Below are 24,426 nucleotides of genomic sequence, written 5' to 3'. Positions count from 1 at the left end.
TATACCATACCTCACCACACCACACCACACCACACCGTACTATACCATACCATACCATACCATACCATACCATACCATACCATTATATAAATAACAGCACCTACCTCACAGAGTCATTGTGAAGACAGAATGAGTTAGCATATGCAAAGCACTTTACAAAATTTAAAGCCTTAGATAAATACTTGCTATTTTTCTTCATATTAGAGAAAGGACTAGAACCCAGGTCTCCTGATTCTCAGTCTGGTGCTCATTTGTAGTACAAAAGGTGCTGCCATCTAAGGGGAGAATGAGTCTTGATGACTGGCCAGTCTGTACACTTCAAGCAGTGCAACCCAGGAAGAAACAGGTTCAGAGCGGCAGGAGACGACTTCCAATGACTTGAATCCAGAGACCTGGGTGAGGATGGAGCCCAGAATAGAGATGGGACTTGAAATGGAACCATATGATGAAGGAACTAATTGAAGGAGTTTTTGAAGGAACTAATGATGTAAACATCTGACCATAAAACTTAGGAGGGACGTGATATCAAGCTGTCTTCAATTATGTGAAGGTCTGTCTTGTAGAAGAGAATTTAGATTTGTTTTGCCTATCACCAGAAGGTACAACTAGGGCCAATGGGCAGAAATTGCAGAGGAGAAAATTGCAGCTTGATGTAGGGGGCAACCCCCAACTTTTTAATAATTAGAGCTGGCCAAAAGTGGGAATATATTGGTTCCCAGGCTTTGGGATGAGAGGAGGAAGCTGAGTTCTGTGTAAGGGAAGAATTAACCTTACCTATAGTTAGTGCACTGGTGGGGTAGTGTGCTAGACTATTAGCCAGGAGATAGAGATAGGTTGGGATCCAAGGTAAACGCTTCTTAGACCTTAAAGGCAGGGTCAGATAAAGCTCACTGTTGAGTTTTACACTTCTGTATACTTAACGATTCTATTATTTTGTTTTATTTTACTATTTCCTTTGATTTCCTACTAAAACTCTTAAACTCTGACCATGTATCAGGGAATGAAGTGGAAGATGATGTGTTGAAACTCTGTCTGGAAAATAAGGTGGTGGTAAAATATTTCAGCTTCCTCAGGGGTTAGATAAGAACTGCTAGTCCGAGAGAGAGAGAGAGAGAGAGAGAGAGAGAGAGAGAGAGAGAGAGAGAGACAGAGAGACACACAGAGAGAGAGACAGAGACAGAGAGACAGAGACACACAGAGAGGCAGAGAGACAGACAGAGACACACAGAGAGATAGAAAGAGAGAGACAGAGAGAGGAAGTAATAAACCTTCTGGGGAAAGAGCTTTGAGATTTAGCTTTAGAAACTGAACCTGCCCTCTTAGTGGCATTTCTTTCCACAGCCCACAGGGAAAATGTCTCATTAGATATTCCCATTTCTAATCTCTGTTGATCAAAATTTCACCTCATTGTAGCACAAGCTTCTTCCCCTCCTCCTTTGTTTTTCTTCTTTCTCTCCTATTGGTAAAGTTACTCAGACCAATTTGATCCTTGCCTGTAGACTTGATCTCCTCACTCTCCATCTTGACCTTTGGATTTTTTGTTGATATCGACCCTGCGAGCAGGGCCATGGATGTGCACTGAACACCTCTGATCTGGCCAACTTGACTCCAAGCCATTAAAAATGCATGCGCATATCAGATCCTTCTGCCGATTGGCATCCACCTCTGACTGCCCTTCTGACCCAGACTCCTTCAGCTTCTGCCCAAGAATAGCATACCCTTAGCAGAGAAGTCTGGTGTTATAAGCTCCAGCTTGTCCATCTGCATATCCCTTGACTAAATATCCTTAACCACAGAGTGAGGAACAGATCGGCCAAGAGATCTGGAGTCTAATTTTGACTCTGTGTGACCTTGGGCACTTATCTTCTAGATCTTTTTCTTAATGAATGATAACTATTGATATCTAGATAGCCCTTTCAAATGGGAAAAGCGCTTGTCATACATTTGATCTCATTTGATCCTCACAATTACCCTATAAAGTGGGTATTACAATTGTCATTTTGCAGATGAGAAAACAGGCTCTTAGAGGTCCAGTGTCTGCTTATCCATTGTCGACATGGTAAGTGACAGAGCTGAGATCAGAAGCCAGGACTTCAGACCCCAAGTCCAACATTCTTTGGATTACATGCAAGTCTCTGGGTAGATGAGGTTGAAATATAACTTAGTTCCTTCCCTTAAGGAGCTTAAAGTCATACAATTAATAGATTTTCTTGGGCTGTCATAATTTTATGATTTACACAAATAAGCATAATACAAGGTGAACTGTTTTAAGAGCAAAATAAAGGAGTTGGATTGGAAGACTTCTAAGGTTTTTTCCCCTAAAACTAAACAGATATGACTGATGTGGAGCAAAGAGTGAGGGAGAAGGACAAAGGAAGAAGAGGGAGGAATGAAATTTCAAGGAGAGCTATCAATTTGCTCAGAACACTGAGCTATCTTCTCTATGTCATGGGATAGTCTCTGCAGGGCTCAGGTATTAGAAGATGAGGGAATGGTCATTCCTATGGCCCACTTGGCTTCTGCCAACCTGCACTACCTCCCAGCACTCCAGTGATATTGGACATCCAGGAAAGGTTGGTGAAAGCAACTCCTAAATAATACTAAGACAACCTTAGACAAGTAGCACAATAGAAAGTGTATTGAATTTAGATTCAGGGAACCTGAGATCTAATGCTGGGTGTCACAGTGAAGAGAGTGTTGGATATGAAGTCAGGAAGATGTGAGGTCAAATCATGCCTCAGGTGCTTACTAATTGTATGACTCTGGTCAAGTCACTTGACCTCTGTCTACCTCAGTTTCCTCATCTGTGAAATAGAGCTAATAATTCCTACCTCCCAGGATTGGTATAATAACCAAATGAGATAATATTTGTGAAGTGCTATAAACCTTAAAGTGCTATATAAATGCCAGTTATTATTATTATTGACAGTTATGTGTAACCTTGGGCATACAAGCACACTTTGCCTGTATCTGAGCCTCAGTTTCTTCATTTGTAAAAAGTGAGACTGGACTGGATGATCTTCAGGGTCCCTTCTACCTGCTCTTCTTTATCCTTTGATCAAATCTGCCAGTGGTGGAACCTCTAATAATGAACCCTTTGGGCTCCTGAGGTAGAAAGGGGCTCGAGTAGTTGTAGAGGAGAGTTGGAAAAATCTAGAAGTCATTTAGCATCCTCACAGGAGCTTGCATTTTTTCCGAGATGGGGCCAGAGGTTGGGAACATTGACAGGATCTGGCTTAATAACTTCTGGTAGATTGATAATTGCCATTGGTAGAGGAATCTTTTGTTTAACAGTGCAGAGGGTACCTGTTCTGCTACTTATGGTTTTAGAGAGTTATCTGGGGCACTGAGAGGGTAGTGGCCCCTGGGCCACATAGCCAGCATGTGTCAGAGGCAGAACATGAATCCTGGTGGGTTCAGAACAATGTTTTTTAAATGCATAAAGCAAAATACTTGGGATTGGAAAGAATATAGTTATCCAAATATTTTAAAAAATAAGTTTATATACCCCAGGTTAAGAACCCCTGCATCCTACCATGCTGACTTTCACATATAGTAGATATTTAGTGCATATTTATAAAATTGGATGAAATCCTGGAATGTTAGAACTAGAAGAGGCAATACAGATACAATACAAGAATACAAAAAGTGAATACAAGAAGTGGGGAAAGGGGTTCAGAGAGGTGGCATGATTGGACTGAGGTCACACAACTGGTTAGTGGTAGAGCCTTGACTATAGCCAAAGCATCTGACCCCTGGCCTTGTCTAGTGCTCTCTCTCCTACACACATTGCCTGTCTTCCTGCTCCACAGGGGTCAGGAAAGGGCTCTGCACACACAGTGTAGACTGACTGAGGCTACAGGCCTCCCTCAGCTGAAAAGCCAGGCACCCAACCCTCCCTGGGCCCCAGAAGCAGAGAGAAGCTGCTGAAGAGGATATAGGCTGGTGATGGATGAGGATTGCTCAGCTGTTACCCATCTGTTGGCCTCAGCAATTTGCATAAAAACAAAGAGTGCTCCAGTGGAGTGAAATATTGATGTGTTGAGACTTTCTGAAGTGGCATCTCAGCCTCCCTCTGTGAGAGTAGGGCTGCCTGCCCACCTTGGTTAATTGGGACTTCTGGTCTCTGAGCTGAGTTCCAGGTGGCCATCAGCAGTTAGGGGTCTCCTGGCTTAAAGAGTACTCCTTGGGGTCTTGGCAAGGATGGTGTCTGTCTGCCTGTTGGTCTTTCAAATTTCTAGTCTCTTGTGTTACAGGATGCTGGAGGTGCAGAGGTGGGAGGAGGAACAGAGAGTAGTCCTGCTCTGACCTTCTAAAAGGGAGAAAATGAGCATTTATTAACTGCCTTCTATGTGCCATACACTGTGCTATACATTTTACAAATATTATCTCATTTTGTTATATTAATATATAAATATACATGATATATGTATACATATATATGTGATATTAATATTTCATGTTAGCCATGAGCTTTTAAGTATAAGTTATTTTGTCTGGTTTCATGATGGGCAGCCAGTGGTATATTTGGAAAGCATCTGGGCAGGAAGACAGGGAAGCAGTTGGCTCATATGCCTGAGTCAGTTTGACTTTGATACCCTGCACCTAGAGAAGTCCTTCGGTACTTTGTGTGGTGAGACAAAGACAGAGATTGAAAGACAGGGAATTGTTCTGGGGGCTTTGTCCATGGCCCCTCGATGTCAGAAAGGGGTAAAATAAGAATGGTTCCACTGGTATTCATTGGTCTGGCTGGTATCTGTATTCACAGAAGCTGGTTGGTTGTCATTATAGAGCCATGACCCAACTGATGTGAGATGGCACGTAGGTTATGCCATTATCTCAATGATGTTCCATGCTGTGGATAAGGATTGGGACCATGGTGGCATTGGTAATGAAAAAGGTAGGGAATGTTCTTGTCGATTTTGTGGTGTGACCTGCATTTTCTAATTTTGGTAACTCTAGGGCAAGGGATTTTTTTCCCTCAGTGTGAGGGCAGCTTTAAGTTCTTTAGATAGGAGCAGGACTCTTTTGTTGTTGTTCAGTTGTTTCAATCGTGTCCAACTCTCCTTGACCCATTTGGGGTTTTCTTTTTCTTTTTCTTTTTCTGGCTAGGCAATGGGGTTAAGTGACTTGCCCAGGGTCACACAGCTAGTAAGTGTTATGTGTCTGAGGCCGGATTTGAACTCAGGTACTCTGCACCACCTAGCTGCCCCTCATTTGGGGTTTTCTTGGCAAAGATACTGGAGTGGTTTATCATTTCCTTCTCCAGCTCATTTTTACAGTTGAGGAACTGAGGCAAACAGAGTTAAGTGACTTGCCCAGGGTCACATAGCTAGTAAGTGCCTGAGGCCAGATTTAAATTCAGAGAGATGAGTCTTCCTGAGGCTAGATCTGACACTTTATCCACTGTACCATCTAGCTGCCCCATGCAGGACTCTTTATTCTCCTCCAAATTTGGTTCCCTCAGGAAATCACAGAATCTTTGAATTGGAAGGAGCCAATGTAAGAGTACCCTAGTCTACAGCATCATTGACAGATGGTTTGGGGGTGGAGGGAAGGGAGGAAAGAAATTGGAATTTCCATTACATCTCTGCCCTTGTAACTCCCTTCCTGTTTCAGGGCCTCAGGTTTTCTTTCTACCAAAGTTGGACAACAATTCAGCTGGGGGGTGGAGGATGGGGTGTGGGGGATAGGGTAGTGGATGTAGTGGTGGTGGTGCTTTGAACAACTTCCTCTGATGCAAAGGATCATGGAATGCTTCTCTTTCAAACCTGGAGCTATTAATAGGGAAGGGACAAGCTATCTGGGGTGGGCAATAAGATGAGTAGAGACCAGGGTCAATGACAATATGTTGGAAGTAGAACGTGGAAGGAGCTGTAGCTTTAAGAGTTTACCACTGGTTAGTGATCAACTTAAGAATGATTTCAGGGCTGGGCGTGGTGCCACATCACTGTAGTCTCTGCTGCTGGGGAGTTGAGGTGCTGAAGCTAGTAGGTCCCTTGGTTTCAGGAATTCTGAGCTGCTGGGTGTTCATGCTAAATCCAGGGCTAAAATGATGAGTCCCTTAGAATGGAGGACTACAGGCTGTTTAAGAAGGGGTGAACTGGCCCCAAGTAAAAAAAAATAGTTTAAAACTAGCTAGCTTGTCAGTATTGGGATCAGGGCCACGAATGGCCCCTATATTTCTAGCCTGGGATTCAGTCCTCCACTTCCACCCCAAAAGAATGATTTCAAGTTGTTTGGCAGTGGAGGTGGAGTTGGTGGGAGAATGCACCAAACTCTCCTTCATATAGCTACTTAATTCTCACTAGTTTGTCTCATCTCCCCCATTAGCTCACATTTTCTGGGAGGGCAGCGATCATGTTAAGCCTGGCTCAAGCACTTGGCATAGTGTGTGCACCCAGGAGACTCAGTTCCTACCTACTGACTGACTGAACAACTTATTGACTGAAGGGATTGGACTAGAGGGTCTTAAAGGTCTTTTCCAGTTCTAATACTCTGTGAATCTATGGCTTGCTGAGTGACCCACTCTCTGATTAACAGACTGTCTGATTGATGACTGGCTGAATGACAGCCTGCCTGCCTAGCTGAATGTGGATATGGAAGGATGCCCAGGGATGGCCTTTGTCCATCCTCTCTACTCAAGCTGTGAGCCTGGCCCAGAGCAATTTGTCAGGCTAGGATAAGGATTGCTGGGGGCACTTAGAATTTTATCATTGATATAAGATTAGAATCATCCCTCTCCAGGCCACACTCTTAATTTTCCATAGGACTTTCTTTACCATACCACAGAAACCTCCTCACCCTGAAAGCTCACTCCACCCCTAGACTACTTCTCACATTGGAAGTATGCTCTGCTCCCAGCGGCTTCATCCTCTGATTGGCTTGTTCTTCCAAGAATTTCAGTTTTAATGAGAATGCCAGGCCAAACTCATCTTCATTCCTCTCCAGGCTGTGCTCCTGACTCTATACTGGACTTTCTCTACCATGCCCTGTACTTGGTACCTTTTTCGATCTGCACCCTCCCCTCCCCCTTCAGCTTTCTTTTATGTGTTGTCTTCCCCCATTAGAATGTAAGCTCCTTGAGGGTGGGGACTATCTTACTGTTTGTATCTGTATTCCTAGGGTTAGCACAGTACCTGGCCTATAGCAAGACTTAATAAATGCTTGTTAACTCATGGAAATTGAAGGTTAGAAAGAGAAAGGAGTCTTTGTATTAGGGTAGATTAAGGTTACCTTTTACTTTAGTTGGGCACACAATGGGTTTTCAGGGGTTAAAATATAAAACAAGGCAACAGGTAAACAGTCTACTAGAATTGTCTTCTCTGCCAATTTGTAGAGAAGCTCAATCATAAAGATAATTATCTTTGTAAAGACAAGGTGGAGTACTGAGGCCAAAATGATCGTATAGAGGATAAAGAATGAGAGACGTGTGTCTTTTATATAGGTTCTTTACAAGGACAAACAGAATTGAAGTGGGTTTAGGGACATGTAATGACCCTCCCTTAGTAGTCATCGTAGGGAGTGATGAATTAAGCTGTACCAAATGCTCACTTCATGAAGAGTTCCAATTGCTCTGTGCATTCCAGGGCCATGACTGCTTGGCGGGGAGAATGGGGTGAGAACTGACACAATTTGATGATTTAATAGCTTAGCACTGGAGGGAACCTAAGAGATCATCTAGTACAACTGCATCATTTTACAAGTGAAGAAGCTAAGGCCCAAAGGCCTGAAGTCACTTGCCTAAGGTCAAACAGGTAGTTAGAGGCAGAGTTGGGGTTAAAAGCCAGGTCCTCTATTGTCAAATGCAGGGCTCTTTCCACTACACTATAACTAAATCCCGTGAAGGAAAATGAAGGGCATTTCTTTATCTTTCTGTTTGATCCACTGTGCTATATACTGTTCTCCAACTATTTGTCCCTTAACAGAGCTGGCCAACAGGATAGAACCAACACATGTGCACACACACACACACACACACACACACACACACACACACACACACACACAAAGGTGCATACAGTATATCTACTCGAGAGTCTAGTTCCTAAATCTGGAGTTCCTAATCTAGAGTTCATGAATTTATATGCACACACACATACATACATATCCATCCATCCACCTATCTATCTATCTATCTATCTATCTATCTATCTATCTATCTATCTATCTATCTATCTATCATCTATCTGTGTACCTACTTGTCTGTCTGTCTATATAACTGTCTTTCTAGCTATCTAATATAATTTGTTTCCTTTGTAATCATATGTATTTTATTTTATATATTTACAAACATTCTGACAATAGGTTCACAGGTTTCACTAAACTGCTAAAGGATACAAGAAAAGGTTAAGAACCTTTACCCTAGATGTTGAACTTAATGAAAGTTGCTAGTCAGAGAACTTTGGCATCAGCTTCCCAGTTAAACAGTGCTCTGAAAAGCACTGTCCTTGGTGCTGAGGTTTTGGCTCCACTTCAGGGGAAAAGAGCCCAGCTCCATGGAATGTGGACTCTAGTTATTCTAGAGCTGTAGGCCAAATTCCATTACAGTGAACTCAAAGAGCCTGTTCAAATTTTCGTGTTGGACTGTGTAATTTGGTCATGTCAAATATTGTTCCAACAAGCAGGCCATAGCTCTGGGACTTGGAAATCTTTTCCACCTTGGATTTGGGACAGGTAGGGTTGGGGGAGGGTTGCTGTTATGGGATTTGACCTGTAGCCTTCCCCAGCAAGGTGTTTTGGCAGAATATCCTTCTAGAACAATGCTATGCCAGGACAGAGAAGGGATGTAAAGAGCAGACCCATTTGACTGTTCTCTGTCAATTAATGCAACCAGGAGGGGAAATTATCATGGTTACTGCAACACTCAGCTCAGAATTTTAGCTCCTAGCCTTTGTAGAGACTAAGAAAGGGAATTCAGGAGCTGGATATTTTTGGGTAGGGAATGGACCCACTAAAGAACTGTAGGTCCATATCTACACAGCAGTGACATAGTTGACAACTGAAAAACCTAAAGCAAAATGCGTGATTTTTTCCTTTGTCTATACAGCAATACTAAAAAGATTTTAGGTAAGAAACATACACAGCACCAAATAGTTAATCTGACTTATTTTTCCCCATGACTTTGGCCAATTGCTTTTGTATTGTCAAAGCAGTGCTTTTAGGGTAATGAAATGGAATTGTCACATAACTAATTTGACCTATCCATTTCTGTCCTTTTGATCATCAAGGAATCAATGTGGCATTGTAGATGGGGCATTGGACTTGGAGTCAGGAAAAATTGGATTAAAATCCCACATAAGACATTGTTACCTTGGATAAGCACTTAATTTTTCTTAACCTCAGTTTCCCTCTCTGTAAAATTGAGATAATAAGTTGTAAGCATCTAATTCATAGGGTGGAAATGGTATTATGTAAAGCATTTTTGAACCTTAAAGTGCTATGTAAATGTCGGCCATTATCATGATTACCCTGCAGAGTGGACATGGAGAAGGATGATAATATTTACTGGTGCAATTCTAGGTAATGCTCTCAAAGGCATGTGGTAAAGGGTCAGGCTGATGGCACCACAATATGGCTAAGGAATAGGAGCTGTCTACTGGAATTGGGGGATATGGATCCTGGGAGAGGATTGAGATAAGAAATAGAAGAGGTACCCAGGCAAGCCAATGCTTTCCCTGGCTCAAGGTAAGATGAATATAAGTGGGGGACCCTATATATATATATCCCAATTCCTCCAGGAACTGATGATTCAGATTCAGAAATCATCCCTCTGTCTTTGACCACAGGGGTGGTCACCTGGTTGGTAGGTGGTGGTGATGTGAAGATTCCTGCCTGCTTCTGATCTGCCAAAGCTAAAGGAAACCAGCAGAGAGATGAGATTGATAATGAGTTTTCTATTTTAGTCATTTGTCTTTTCCTCCCCTTTGGTGACCAGAAGGATGAAGGCAGGACACAGTGCAAGACTTCTCATTTAAGGACAGGTACTGAGAGAGGAGATTGTGATCCACTGGATGTCCTAGTAGAATCTCAAACTCATGCCATCCAATAGGATGCTTGTCTCTCTCTTCCAATATCCTCCTCCTTCTGATATCACTATTTCTATCTGTGGCACTACCATTAACCCACTGGCTTCCTTTGAATCCTTGAGGAACTTTAACTTTCATCCCACATCTTTGAAGGTAATTGATAAATAACTGCTTCTGTTTTCTCAGGGGAGTAGGGATGGGATTGGTGGTGTAAAGAAAAAGACATCACAAAAGAAACTCCCACCTGTCACAGCAGGAAAGAGTAATTCACCCTGACACCAAGTTGACCATTGAAGTTCACCCTAAACCCTTCTATTTTTCTTACACAGACAAACTAGAATACTCACCATCCCCACTTGCACCCTTCATTTTCCCACCTCCATGCTTTTTCTTGAGTGATTCTCTATGCCTGTAATGCCCTTCCCCACTCCCAAGTCTGTTGAATTATTGTTTGTATTTTAAAGGGGAGCTCAACTACCATGAAGCCTTCTCCAACCCAACCAGTTGGTGATGACATTTCCCCTCAGAGACCCATATCTATATATCTATATGTGTGTATGTGTGTATGTATATATGTATGTTTTATTTTGTTTATTCTGCTCCAAGGTACTCTAGAGACAACTAGGTGCTACAATTGATAGAGAGCACTGGACTTCAAGTCAGGAAGACCTGAGTTCAAATCTGGTCTCAGACACCACTCTGTGCATGACTCTGAACAAGTCATTTAACCTCTGTCTACCTCAGTTTCCTCACTTATAAAATGGAGATAACAATAGCACCTATCTCTTAGAGTTGTTGTGCAGATAAAGTGAGACAATGTTTGTAAGCACTTTACAAAACTTCAAGTGCTATATAAATGCTAGTTACATTATTATTATTAGTAGTAGTATTATGATGCATTATATTTATTTGTGTATGCATCAAACCTTCCTTCTCTGGAGGTAATATAGACACTTACAGTCAGTATAAGATTACTGGTATTGAAATGTAAAAAGTCATATTCCTATATCAGACTGTAAGTCCAATGAGGGCAAAGACCTGTCTTGAAAAAAAAACTTGTTATTTCTTTCAGTTCTTCACATAATACCTTGTACTTTTGTTTTTGTTCAGTTGTTTCAGTCATGTCTGACTCTTTGTGACCCCATTTGGGATGTTCTTGGCAAAGATATTGAAGTAGTGTGCCATTTTCTTCTCCAGCTCATTTTACAGATGTGGAAACTGAGGCAGAGTAAAGCAACTTGCTCAGGGTCACAGAGCTAGTAAGTGTCTGAAGCCAGATTTGAACTCAGGAAGATGAGTCTTCCTGCTTTCAGGGTTGGCATTCTATCCATTGTACCACCTAGCTACTGTACCTTTACCTAGTAGGCACCAAATCAATGTTTATTTAATTGAATGGCTGCAAAAATGTCAGGTGATTTGTTCCTCACCTCCCTGCCCCCCAACAATCAGACAAAACACTCCTATGGTCTACCTTCACATTAAGGCACTTAAGATACTACTTCACTACTCAAGGTATTAAAAGGGGATTTTCCTCTTTACACTGTGACCTTGGGGCAATAGACATATCTCTTTCTCTGTCCTGTAGTGCTCCTTTGTGGTGATAACTCTTTCCAGTCACCACACTTGAAAGCCACTATTTAAAATATAAAGAATATTTTATTATGCTGTAAGCAATCTCTGGCAATAAAGTCAACACAAGGTTGCAAATTTCAGCTACCCAGAATAGTGACAGAGTCCAGCTTTGCCCAGCCTATCACATGCTTCTAGGTATTTCCCCTTGCTTCACTCATTCATTTGCTCAACAAACCTTTATTAAGCACCTACTACATGCCTCTATTAAGGACTTACTATAAGCCTTTATGGGGGCAGTAGGTGGCACAGTGGATGGAGTGCTGGGTCTGGAGTCAGGAAAAACTGACTTCAAATCTGGCCTCAGTCTCTTACTAGCTGTGTGACCCTGGGCAAGTCATTTTTCATTGTTTGCCTCAGTTTCCTCACCTGTAAAATGAACTGGAGAAGGAAATGGCAAACCAGTCCAACATCTTGGCCAAGAAAACCCCAAATGGGGTCAGGAAGAGTTGGACATGACTGGACAACAACAATAAACCCTTATTAAGCACCTACTACATGCCACATGTGCTCCCCTAGACCATTTAAGCTATCTCTCTACCTTTAAAGTCATTAAGGAAAGGACCTGCTTCCAGACTCTTCTGCCATCACAAGCCCAGAACAACCTATTCTATCACAATCTCCTGATACTCTCAAGTTGGCTGCTCAATCCCTCTCACTTACCACATTCAGGATAGCTTGAACTCACCTCTCTTCTTGAACCTTCAGGCTAGGTCAGTTGTCATAAGACTTTCTTTTTATTTTGCTTTTTGTGTTTGTGTGTGTGAGGCAACTGGGGTTAAGTGACTTACCCAGAGTCACACAGGTAGTAAGTTATATGTGTCTAAGGCCAGATTTGAACTCAAGTCCTCCTGACTCCAGGGCCAGTGCTCTATCCACTGTGTAACCTAGCTGCCCCTGTCATAAGACTTTCACCTCCTTCTAATGGGAGTTTAGATAAATTAGCCCCTTTGCCGCTTCATTGAGAGACCATGTAATGTGGTGGAGAAATGGGCACAAAAGTAGGAGTTAAGAGCTAGTCTCAGATCTTGGTTTTGTCACTTACTAAAAGTATGACTGAGAAAATCACTTAACTTTTCTGAGCCTCAGTTTCTTCTTCTGTAAATTATAGTTAGTAATGATTGCACTACTTACCTTATGGGATTGTTGTAGGGGAAAAAGTGCTTTCTAAACCTGAAAGCACTTCAGTATAATGTAGAGGAAAGTAAATTGGATTTGAGGTCAGAAGACCGGGGTTCCGATTCTGACTGCTACTTATTACATGTGAAACCTTGGAAAAGTCCCCAGGTCTTTAGACCAGATAATCTCAAGATCTCTTCCAGCTGTGACTTCTATGATCTTAGATGAGTTATAAGTCATTTATTCCCACATCAGCATCCTCTAGATCAGGGAGTCCGTGAACCTAAAACTTTTTTTGATAACTGTTTCAATATAACTGGTTTTGTTGGCAATTGTATGCATTTTATTTTCTGCATTTAAAGACATCATTCTGAGAAGGGATCCATAGGCTGGTGAAGTCTATGGATCCCTTCTCAGAATGATGTTTTTAAATTAAATTGAATTAAATTGCCAGAGGGCTTACTGACACAATAAACTTTAGGAACCCTTGTTTTAAATGCTTATTCACCTCATACATATAATATCTGTTTGTAGCATTACATCTGTATGTAAAATACACATACACTTAGTGAAGATGGCAATTTATTAGAAGAATGCAGATGAAAGATGCGTCATCCTAGTCTGTTGGTGAATTCTCAGTTTAAAAAGGGAGACAGGAGCCCCACTCCAGGAAAACCATAAAACGTGGAACAGAAATACAAAAAGTAATTATAATGTGAATTGTTTATGGGCTTGTTTAAGTAAGGATGAGCAAGGGTCTGTTAGTCAGTCATTAAACTTTTATTAAGTACTTAGGTCATTGTAGTTAGAATCAGAGGTTGGTTGACTTGCAGACTCTTTTGGATTTTTGTGGGTTTCCCAAAATGCTCCCGACTTCCAAGTGGTAGTATTCTTTTTTTTTTTTCCTGGAATGCTAGCTAGCAGAAGAGCTATGCAATCACCATTCTTTCACCACCTAAGACCTATTCTGATCTCCAAAATCACTTATGATTGGAACATACTGATTTGACTAGACTGCTTGCCAGTTTTGGAAAGTTTCCTGTTGGAGGTGAATCTTGAGTTAAGGTGTTCAAAGTAGGGAAGGAGATATCTCTGAAAAGAGGAGGATAACAAAGATTGTTTGCCTGGATGGAATAGAGTTTATGGTGGGGAATGGGAGGAAATGAAGGGAGTAAGATGAGGGGAGATTGACTCATTAATTTACCCTACCAAAATTTATTAAGCACTTATTATGTGCAGAGAAGAGGTCAGATAGCCTATGTTATTTAGTAAACAGGATTGTGAGATTCTATTTCTTATTAACTCCCTCAGAAGAGCTCAGTTAACTTCCCCTCCAGGCTCTAATGTCACTGCTGACTGAAAAAGTTGGATTGTTTTCTCCTCTAGAATAACACGCCTTCCATGAATACATCTCAAGAAAACTCTTTTGTCTTTCCTTCTAACATACATGTCAGAGTTGAGATAGGAGTTGAAATACCATAAGGATTATTTTGTCTCTCCCCTCCCCCCCATTATCAGGGGGGAAATTAGGAGATAATTTAACAGATTAATCTTATTAAAGCACTTCTTTCATCATACTGTTGCCCAGATCATCCAGCCTTCTTTTGAAGACTCATAGTGATGGGGAAACCACAGCTCCCTGAGGCAGCCCATTCCTCTTTTCGATAGCTTTAATTAAAAGTTCATCCCCTCCATGTTTGTTCTAGACAAGAATCGAAATCAAGCACATTGGCCTATAGTTCAAGGAATCTACCATCTTCTTTCTAATAGAGACAGCACTTGCTTATCTCTACTTCTACTATGGCTTTCTGGCCTCCAGAGCCAAGCCACTGATCTTAAAAGTCACCAACAATGAACAAGATGTCATATCTATAAGCTCTTTGTGTCCTAGGATGTTCAGGGAAAGGCACAGTAAGACCATCATTTTTTTTTTCCTGGAAACTATGCTTCTATTAAGGTAGACATTCTCACAGAACGCATTTAATAAATGCCTATGGAATTGAAGTGAATGCAGTTAATTGTGGACTTGGTTACTTGAACTCATTGAGGACAGCTAAGTACTTCCTTGCCCTCTCTTCACATATTCAGTATCAATTCCCTGTTTATCTTTTTTTGGTTCTTTCTCCTAGTTCAAAGATCACTCAGTGTGGTAGGAGAAAACAGAGGGAAAACAGGAATCTGTTTTTTCTTCATTGACCATCATGCCAGCTTGGATTATGGATAAATTGGCCCAGGCCCCTTGAACCTGCTGTTGATCAGCCTGAGTTGCTCAAAAGGTTACAGAGTCTGTCACCCCCACCTCCTCCCTACTGGTAACCTGGAATTCTTCTTTGGGTCCCTTGGCTCTGATAGTTCAGCTTTTGCTAAGGCCTAGGCTTCCATGTCACTTTCTGAACTACTCATGCCTTTCTGCCAAGCACCTTCACTTTTTAGTTCTTTATAAGATGTCTTTCATTAATTACAAGAATATAAGCTTCTTAAGTTCAGGGAATGTTTTGCTTGGCCATATTTGTAACCCCAACAATTAGTGCAGCGTCTGGCATACAGGTGCTTAATAAATGCTTTATCTCTTTAGCTTTTTTTTTTTGAGGGAAGAAGCCAATTTGCCAAGCTTACAAATTTATATTTTTGTAGTGGTACCTATGTCCTCTGGAACCTAGGTGATGATGTTAAATCTGCTAAAAAACCCCAATGTCCAGTAAGTCTTGGATTTGTTGAAATCATGAAAAATAATCGGAGGGTACTCCATCTTATTGGAATAGTTCAGAAGGTTTCTTTAGATGATGATCTGGTGTAATTTTCTAGCAAGATGGTGCTTTTGTTGTTGTTCAGATATTTTTTCAGCCATGTCCAACTCTTTGGGACCCCATTTGGAGTTTTCTTGACAAAGATGCTGGAATAACTTGACATTTCCTTCTTTAGCTCATTTTACAGGTAAGAAAACTGAGGCAAACAGGATTAAGTGACTCACCCAGGGTCACATAGCCATTATGTGTTGGAGGCCAGATTTGAAGTCAGGGAGATGAGCCTTTCTAATTCTAGGCCTAGCTTTTTATCCACTGCCTGAAGATGGTGCTTCCATGTCCTTAATATTGACTTTACTATAGTAGTTAGTTTTCTCATATAATGTAGTTTTTTTTTTTTATTCCATGGTCATCTTGTAAGGGAAAAACACACAGGGCAAAGTTTTGTAGTCTATGAGGAGATGACCTCCACTATAATGGTGGATAGATGCATTGTTCTCTTCAGTGAAATGCTTAGGATAGTCTGGCTAGATCAAAATAGGGGAAGAATTACTGGAGTTTGTTGAATGTGTCTCCCACTATGATATTAGGAATGCCTTGGGAATATTTCAGTAGGTCTGTGAGAGGCTCTTTCAGAGGAGAAAGCTTGGGGAATGAAGTGACAGCAGCATTCCACAAAACTGATGATTTACCTGTAGCCCTTTGCCTAAATGAGGTTCCCTAATACTTCTATAACCTCCATCTTATGTGATCCATTTTTCATACTCCCCACTGGTCTATTATGTGCCCTAGAAATTCCTGTCTCTCCCCTTTAAAAATGCAACTTTTCCAACTTGGATAGTAGGTGATATTGGCTTGGGCATTGGAGAACAAGCCCAGACCAATTTGGCAGGCTGTGCAGGGTCCCAGGAGTAGATGAGGATATCACTGAGATAAACCACCACTCACTGATCCAGAAAGTCTTGATACAGAATCATAGAAACTTATAGCTAGAAGGAATCTCAGAGTCTACCTAGTACACCTTGCATGAAAAGTCATCTATCTTTTTCTTGCAGATCTTCAGTGAGGAGAAATCCAAAGTAACCCATTTTACCTTTATAAAACTCTAGTTGTTAGGAATTTTCCTTATATTAAACTGTAATCTACCTTTTTGGAACTTCCACTTCTTGAGCTAAGGGGAACAATTCTATTCTCTCTTCTATGTGGAAGAACTTAAAATACTTGAAGGAAGAGCTTTCCTCCTTCACTGCCAACCCCGTCGTTCTCATTTAAGTCTTTTCTTCTCCAGGCAGAGGAAGAGTTCTGGATTTAGATTCAGAGGATCTTGGTTTGAATCCCATTCCAGCAACTTGGTACCTATGTGATCTTGGGCAAGTCTTTTTAACCTCTTTGAGCCTCAGTTTCCTTATCTGTAAATTAAATGTATTAGACTAGATGTCCTCTAATGTCTTTTCCAGTTATCCTCTTGCTTGAATTCTTTCTGCATGCTCCCAGTTTATCAATATGCTTCCTAAAATATGCCACCTAAGACTGAACCCAATACCCCACATGAGACCTGACCCATAGTTCTAGAAAATATGCTTCTTTTCATAGTTTTGATTGAATTAGCTTTTGGGGATGCTATAGCCCATTCTTGTTTCACATGGAAGTTGCAATCTACTAAAATCCAAGTTCAAATCTGCGGAGTGCTAGTAGGTAGGTCAGCATGGAATAGATCAGGTAACAGTATGGGGGAGGGGGAAAACAAAGCATTGGCAAATGCCCATCTCTCACACAAGGTTCAACTGGGCATGCTTAGAGAACAAGAGGTCACTATGGGCACCAATGATATCCATGCAACATCATGTCAATTTGGCACGCTGTACAGGGGAGAGGGACACCACCCATTGGGTGAACCCCCTGTAGTGGATTTATAGGAGGACATAGACAAAAGTGTTACACGAAGCCCAGACATGGATAAGTTAGGATCTAGATCATTGGGGAGAGTAGACACATCAGAGAGACCGCAGATTTGTTGGTTTGTTGGAGCTGAAGTATAAAAAGTGCTTTTTATCATAACATACGTGTGAGCTAGGGTAGTGCTGGTATTATTATTCCCACTTTACAGATCATTAAACTAAAGATAAGTGCTTTGAAATAACCTGCTAGTCATCGTGGTTCAGTCCTTTCTTTGATATTCCCCTTGCCTGTAACATGGCTTAAAGAGGCCTTTTTTGTTATCCTTAGCATTTGCCTCAGCTCATTCTGGGTCTTAGCCTTCTGTGCTATCCTTACAGGACCATACTGTTGTGTGTTGCTGCTATTTCTTTCCTTGCTTTCATTAAAACAAACAAACACGCCCGAATCAGCCAATTAGTTCCACGTAGTCATGTCTGCTGGGCCCCGGAGGTCAGAACAAGGGGCAATGGGTGGAAGGTGCAGAGAGGCTCATTTAGGCTCCAGATAACTTCTCTTAACAATTAAAATAGAATGGTCAGCTTCAGGAGATGGTCCACTGAATTGTAGACATAACTGAAGGCCCTCAACTGAAGGCTGGATGACCATTTGTTGAGATACAATCGAGGGGATTTCTGACCCAGTATGGATTCAACTTGAGGGCCTCTGAACTCCAGTCCAAAATGGAAAATCTATTGAGTGGTGTTGATGTTAAACATGGCAGAAGTTGAGAGCAGGGAGAGATCAGTGTGACCTGGAGTGGTTGTCAAAGCCTTCATCAAAGAGATGGGTCTTAAGAGACCTTGTACTTGAATGAGGGAAGCCAAACACACATGAAATAACTTGAGGGTAACTACCAAGCAGGTTGCAGAGAGGCAATATGAAGGTGAACTTTGTCTGGCATGATTGGCTTTTCCTCAAGCCACGTCAGAAGCCTTCTCAGCCTCTTGCTCTCTTCTAGGGGGTTGCAAATTGGTTGTCTGAGTATTTGTTCCAGTAGCTTCCCATGAATGAATGTTAAGCTGCTGGGCTTGTAATTCCGGAGGTCACTCTTTTTCCCTGGTTGAAAGACTGGCTCTCCGTTTGCCCTTTCCCAAGCCTCAGGGAGTCTCCAGTCCTCAGTGAGTTTAAAAGTATAATGCCTAATGGCTCTGGCCCAACATCTGCCAATTTCCTAAGTGCCTTTAGAATATGTCATTAAGCCAAGCCAGTTTTCAGACCTCCAGCTTTTTAAAAAAGCCTTTTACATTATTTCCTGCTCCATCCTAGTTTGGCTTTTCTACTTCAGTCAAACAGGGCATTCTAACTATCTGATTTTAGCTGATCTTAGAGAACAGATTGGGAGGTGAAAAATGTCGCTGCCTTCCTTCAGTGCCATTAGTCTGAGAATATGCTCATCTTTGCTAGGAGGTGGTGTGGGGGGAGGTTGCTGGAGCTTTTTTGTGTCCTTCCTTTTCTTTTGCTTTTTTCATTTATAGGATTTCTGCCTTCTCCCTCATGTCTTACTTGGCTTCTTCTGAGTTAGCTTTCTTGGAGAGACAAAGTAACATAAAGGAAAGAAAAGACCAGAGTACATTAAGTTAAGGTTCTACCGTTTAGGAACGGTGATGTTGGGCAATAAACCAGCAGTTAATGTCTCCAATTCATCATCTGCAAAATAAGGATGAAGGCAGTTTTCTAAGTTGCAGAACAGGTGCTGATCTTTACTAGTAGAGGGTGTTTCCTCATCAGAGTTTCCTATGCAAATGACATCAGATTTTCTGATCCAAAACAACAAAGAACAAGGATAATAACACTTGCACTATAATAATGTCTCACAGGGTCATTATTTTTAACCACAAAGTACAATACGAATGAAAACCACTATTACTTCAAAACTTTAAGAATCTCTGATTTCCTTGGGTAAGTTACTAAGCATTTATTAAGTTCCTACTATGTGCCAGGCAAGGTGCTTAGCTCTGGAGATACTAAAAAAGGGCAAGAGAAAGTTTCTGCTCTCAGAGCTCACAGTCTAATGGGAGAGACAATATGCAAACAACTATGTGCAAACATTAGGTAAGCTAGGTTATGAAGTAGAGAAAGTGCAGGACCTGAAGTCAGGGAGACTCCTCTTCTTGTGTGTAAATCTGGCCTTAGACACTTACTAGCTGTGTGACCCTGGGCAAGTCACTTAACCCTGTTTGCCTCAGTTTCTCATCTGTAAAAATGAACCAGAGAAGGAAATGGCAAAACTACTCCAGTATCCTTGCGAAGACAACCCTAAATGGGGTCATGAAGAAAGGACACAACTAAAAACTATTGAATGACAACATATACAAATGTTATGGTGAGATGGTCCAGTCCATGGCATAGTCAAGTCATATTAACAAGCATTTTTTAAGCATCTGTGATGTGCCAGGCACTGTGCTAAGTGCTGAGATACAAAAATGGCAAAAGCCAGTTCCTGCTCTCAAGGTCCTCAAAGTATAATGGTAGATACATACAAGACATATATATATATATATATATATATATATATATATATGTATGTATGTACACACACTATATATATATATGTACATATGTATATGTATGTATGTGTATATATATATGTATATATATATATATATATATAAATATATATATAATAAGTTGGAGATAAGCAACAGAGGGAAGGCATTAAGATTAAGGAGGACTAGAAAAGGCTTCTTGAAGGTAAGACTCTAGCTGAGATTTTAAAGAAGCCAGGAGGACCAGATGATGAGGGAGAGAGTTCCAGGGATGGGGAACAGTGAGTGAAAAATAGATGGAGTTGAGAGGTGGAGTTTCACATTCAAGGAACAGCTAAGAGGCTGCTAACACTGGATCAGACAGAATATGGAGTGGAATGGGCATGTTATTTCCTCCACTGACATAGGCTGCATACTTCTCTAATTTAGAAAATAATAATAATGATAATGATAATAATGGCTAGCATTTACATAGTGCTTTAAGGCTAACAAAGCACTTTAGGTATATTATCCTATTTGATCCTCAAAACAATCCTATAAGGTCAGTATTATGATTATATTAAGATGAGGAAACTGAGTCTAAGAGAGGTGAATTGACCTGCTGGAGGTGACCAGGTATTGTTTTGAGGGAGGATTTGGACTCAGGTATTCATGACTCTAGGCTCAGTACTCTATCCACTCCGCTACCTTGCTTTGAGCTAGCGGGTGAGTGGCTCATTGCCTGAGAACTGGGGATAAGAATGTGTGTTTTGATTTTCTCTTTGTCTTTCCCCAGGATGAATTGCACTTGGAGGTATAATAATAATAATGCACTCAAATGGATCTGTGATCCCATCCAGTCAGGAGTTCCCTCCAACCCATCCATGCCTGTCCATCCTATGCAACTCTTGTCCATATCCTCCCAAAAGTTCACCACCCTGAGGTCTGCTGTAGGCCTTCCTCATGTTCTCCTGACATCTTGAAGGTGACCAGTGGAACATTGTGGCCTGCCATCCCTGACTCTGCCACCCACATGGGCCATCTTCTCTTCCTATCAGACAATTCTTTGTTAATGGCCTTTGTGCCTGTTCTCCTTCAGTGTTCTTTATTGACTGTATGTTGTAACCTGTTCACACCCACCATGTGCTTATTTTCCATATTCCTCTATGGGATAGTAATTTGTCATTCTTTGGAGGTAATATGGTTCCATGGCTCCATGGTTTGCCATCATATAAATGTGTATATGTATATGTGTATATATGCACATATAATACACATACATATATAATATATACATACACAGATATATATATATACACATATATAATATATACATACACAGATATATATATACATATATAATATATACATACACAGATATATATATATATATATATATATAATTATATATATATATATAATATATATATATATAATATATATATATATATATATATATATACATACATACACACACTCACCCTGGCAAAATATTAGTATTGAAAAGATGGGTATTTGCTTCGGTGAGAAGTTTGGGGTCAGCAAAAGGTCTTTGAAGAACAATTTTAGGACTAACTCACTGTCTATCTATAACTTTTGCCCTGTATATACATATAAATATATGTGTGTATATATAAAGAGTATACATACATACATTCATATACATGCACACAAACAGTATAAATATACACAAACACAGTATATGTATGCACAGTGTATGTATATATACACATTATATATATATATATATATATATATATATGCACACACTGTATATATACATATATGCAAATATATGTACCCAGTATACATTATATACACACACAGAATATATACACATATATAGACACAGTATATATATATACACACACACAATATATATATATATATACATGTACACAAACAGTATATGCGCTATATATAAACACAGTGTGTATACATAAGCACAGTATATACTCAATATGTGTGTTATGTACATATACACAATTATATATAAAATATATTAAATTATATATATTTACTGTGTGTATATGTGTGCATATATGCATACATATACGTACACACATATGTATTCACTGTTGGATAAACTCAATAGGGTGTTCATCCAATTAAATGTTGAAATATAGGTAATAGACATTATTTATTCACTTATTCTTCTCTGTGTGGGTGGACAGGTCCAGTGAATAAATGATTACAGATCTCTTTCCGGAAGTTTTGAAATATTATAGGACCTGATGTGATCACCACTATATCATCTGCAAAAAGGAGCTTTTGGAGGACCTCACCATACACTTGGACTCTGTGCTGGATCTTTCCTATCACAGTGGCAAATAAGTGAGCATTTATCTTTTGTTTTATTTCTTACCTGATGTTCATTGGCAGTGAGTCATTGAATAGGGTTATTTTTGTTGTATATTTTCTAAGCATAAAACAACAAGATGTCTACATCTATCCATGAATAGTAATAGTAATGTTAATTCACAAGGTATGTATATGTGCATATACACACACCTATATATACATACTATATATAATATACTATATGTATGTATATAATATCACCTCAAGATTAAAAGTTTCAAGTTTTGTTTTAAATTTAAAAATCTTAAAGTTCAAGATTTTCCAATATAGCATCACATCCCTCAAAGAAAGAGGTCTTGGTCATGAACTAATCACAGAGTCATAGGTAGTAGGACTTCTGGCCCAAACTCTTCCTCTTGAAAGGCCCACTTCTATCAGTGTGGCAAGGTAGTTTTTCACTCTGCCTCCAGCTTTTTATTGGGCCACAATCAAGCTACTTCCACCCCCAACCCATATACCCTTTAAGAGGTGGACCAGGTTGCCAACCTAATTTAGTTGCCCCCCCACATACAGGCACTTACTCTTTGGCTCACCCAATAACCTCATACCTACTGACTACTCATTTCCCAGATATCCTTGAGTCTGATAGTCTTTGGTTTCCTCTTACCATCTCCTTTCCTTAATCTCCCTTCCCCCCAGCCCACCCAACACACACATACTCACCACACATCTATCAATCATTTGTCATTTACCTTCTTTGTGGCTGCTGGGCCCTTCTAAAATAAAAAGACACATGCTCAAAATAAAAGGCAGAAGACAGTGCAGTCTGAGTTTGATATGTGATGACAGGATACTAGAGAAAGAGAATGATGAAAAGTGTTCGAAAGTTTTATTTCTTGAAAAACAAAACAAAACAAAACAAAGCAAACTCCTCCTTCCCAAAAAACAAACAAACAAACAAGTAAGGCTGTTATAGCTTAGATTTTGGAAGGAATGTGCTAATTACAAATCCAGATCTCTTTCATCAATAACTTAAGAAAAATCAGGAAAGCCCACTTGGGCCTTTCTCCCACATATGGATGATTATATTGAGTTTTAGCCACAGCATTCTTTGGGGGTCATTGATAAGCTGGTGTGTCAAAAGGAGAGCAGTTATCAGAAGAGTAAAGGTACTTAAAAACCATGCCATTCTTATTTCAGAAAAACCCAGAAAAACTTACATGAACTGATGCAAAGTAAAGTGAGCAGACCAGGAGAACACTGCACATGATGATCAACTGTGAATGACTTAGTTCTTCTAAGCAATACAATGATCCAAGACAATTCTAAGAGACTCATGATGGAAAATGAGTCCAGAGAAAGAATTGATGGAGTCTGAATGCAGATTGAAGCATACCATTTTGACTCCTTTTCCATGTTTTTTTTCTTTTGACCTATTTCTTCACAATGTGACTAATATGGAAATATGTTTCACATGATTGCACATGTATCACCTACATGAAGTTGCTTATTGTCTTATGGAGGGATGAGCTAAGGAAGGGGGGGAGAAAATTTGGAACTCAAAATTTTAAAAAACGAATGTCAAAAATTGTCTTTACATGTTATTGAGGAAAAAATAAAATACTATTTAAAATTTTAAGATGCTTATTTCCTTTAAAAACCACAAAACCAAAACCAAAACCATGCCATATACTGATTCACTAAAGATAAAGGACCAAGATTTTTTGCTGAAAAACTTCTAGAAAAGGCAGTTTCTCGTGAATGGGATGGTAGAGATGGAATCCTTGTTGACTCTTGACTCTGATGCACCTCGTATCATCATCATCGTCTAATTTATATAGCTTATTAAGGTTTGAAAAGTGTTTTACATATATTATCTTATTTGATCCTCAAAACAAAACTGTGAGGTAGTGCTATGATTATCCCCATTTTACAGAAGAAGAAGTTGAGGGGGAGGTTAAGTGACATATTTTGATCACTCAGCGGTAGTAAAAGTCTGAGGCAGGATTTGAATTTTGGCATTACTGATTCCAAACCTAAAACTCTACCACTGTGCCTCATAGAAGCCATGGCAATTTTGAGCACAGTGCACCTTTGTTTGTTGGATATGTTGACTTGAATTGGAGCTGGGGGGCCCTTTAATATCACCTAGTCCAAAGCTCTCATTTTACAGATGAGGAAACCAAAGCACAGATTCTTTAA

At 40.2% G+C, this 24,426-nt stretch overlaps 1 long non-coding RNA gene across 1 annotated transcript in view; it reads left to right on the top strand.

Moving 5' to 3' along the window:
• LOC110218499 (uncharacterized) overlaps positions 1–23,827 on the top strand; it is a 28,314-nt gene extending 4,487 nt beyond the window's left edge. The window contains exons 2-3 of the long non-coding RNA XR_002327323.2: positions 22,098–22,257; positions 23,425–23,827. This is a non-coding gene — a long non-coding RNA (uncharacterized LOC110218499). The remainder of the gene's footprint in view (positions 1–22,097; positions 22,258–23,424) is intronic.
• Positions 23,828–24,426: the final 599 nt, after the last annotated feature.

This window comes from Phascolarctos cinereus, unplaced genomic scaffold (genome assembly GCF_003287225.1).
Source record: "Phascolarctos cinereus isolate Bilbo 61053 unplaced genomic scaffold, phaCin_HiC Scaffold_5;HRSCAF=322, whole genome shotgun sequence".
Lineage (NCBI taxonomy): Eukaryota > Metazoa > Chordata > Mammalia > Diprotodontia > Phascolarctidae > Phascolarctos > Phascolarctos cinereus.
The sequence above is the reverse complement of the archived record's forward strand: the minus strand, read 5'-3'. Positions and strand labels throughout refer to the sequence as shown.